Consider the following 1,637-nt stretch of genomic DNA (forward strand, 5'->3'; position numbering starts at 1 on the left):
GCTCCCTCCCTCAGTAGAAAATTTGAGTGATAATTTGTTCCTGCTTCAGATGGGATTGAGGAGACAGATGAAATCATCGTGGGGAATGAGAAACATGCCGCTCAGGGTGTTTAAACACAGTTGCACCTTTGGTAGTGAGGACTGACTGGTTGGGATTTGCCTGGTGCATGCACAGTTCTCCCACCTTGTGCGGTGTGAATGTGTAGCCCTCCAGTGGCTGTGCCCGGCAAGCTGGCTCTTTCCTCCCATCATGGAGAGTGAGTTGCTGTTTTGCTCTTGTGGTACGGATTTATCTGGCTGATACGAACAGTCCCTTCCAGCAACAGTCGGAGTTGCAGTATGACAACTGTTGTGCTGGGACTCTGAGCAGCCATAAGGAAGGGATCCAGGCACTGAAATCAGAAGGAGTGGTGTGGATGAGCATTTCAGCCTGAACATAGCTGTTATGTACATCTACATCTTGGCATTTTCTTGGGGAGCAGTCAAGTGATAGGATAGCTCACACCTGAGCACTGCCAACCCCTCCAGCTGAGCCCTCAGTGCCTTATTCCTCTCTGCTATCAGGCTTTGCTAGGAAAACCTACTCCCTGCTTATTCTTTTGTTACGAGCATTTCCTTTCACTCTTCCTCCCCTTCTCTGCCACTGTCAAGCCCCCACCTCCCCCCAGCCTCCATGCAGCTGTGGCTGCTGCCTTTGCTGCAAGTCTTTGGAGCTCTCTGCACAGCCCCTCCTGCCCCCTGTCAGCCTGCCCTGTTCGTACTGCTTTGGCAGAGAATGGATGCTATTGTGTCTCCAGCTACAGAGAGCATCCAACATCAACAAACCAGGGCTATTAAAATGGACTGCGGTGGGACTTGCTATTCGTTTGGCCTTTCTGCATAAGGGGAGGATTGTATTCCCCTCTCTGAGCCTCTGATCAGGGGCTGGACATTGGCAGCAGACAGAACTTTCTGCTGCTTTGAAGCTGGCCTGATGTTTTTTCTGCAGCCCTATCCTCCAGGGCTGCAATCTCATTAGATCTCACTAACTAAACAGGGTCAAGCCAGGTTAGCCTGTGGATGGGAGACCTCCCAAGATAAACTCAGGGTGTGGCAGGAAGTGGTACTGACAATCTCAGAGATGGCGCTCTACCCTCAGAATCAGGACTTAGCCGAGTACCCCACAAGAAGAAGTGTGCTCTTCAGTGCTGGCCCCGAGCTGAGAAACAATACCAATGTGCTAAGGAGTGCCAGTAAACTGGTATAGGGATTGTGGCTCTGGATCAGACCTGAGCGGTCCTCTCTGGTGCCTTGTCTGACAGTGGCCACTAACAGATGCTCCAGAAAGAAAATCCCTTGTGCCATCTTTAATAGGATTACAAGGATTTCCTGAGTCGCTGATATAACAGGTCCCACGTCATAGACTCTTTTACAGTGCCCAATCCAGCTCCATCTAAAAACCAGCTGTACTTTCTGTTCTTACTGCTCCTGCGGGCAAGCTGTTGTCCACTCCTCTGCTGGTTAGAGACCTTCTTGTTCCCATCCTAAATTTATTCATACCGCCCTTGTACGTACATAGTGTAAGTCACAAGTTAAGTAGAGTCTAATGTTTATTACAGCGATTCTCAGCCAGGGTGTTGTGGCCTCCTGGGGCACCG

General features: G+C 50.3%; 1 protein-coding gene across 1 annotated transcript in view; it reads left to right on the forward strand.

The window, feature by feature from the left end:
* Nucleotides 1-1,637, forward strand: part of MRC2 (mannose receptor C type 2) — a 135,178-nt gene that overhangs the window by 97,167 nt on the left and 36,374 nt on the right. The window lies entirely within an intron of this gene.

The sequence above is a fragment of the Gavialis gangeticus genome, unplaced genomic scaffold (genome assembly GCF_001723915.1).
Source record: "Gavialis gangeticus isolate Ggan-Ray unplaced genomic scaffold, GavGan_comp1, whole genome shotgun sequence".
In the NCBI taxonomy this organism is placed as follows: Eukaryota; Metazoa; Chordata; order Crocodylia; family Gavialidae; genus Gavialis; species Gavialis gangeticus.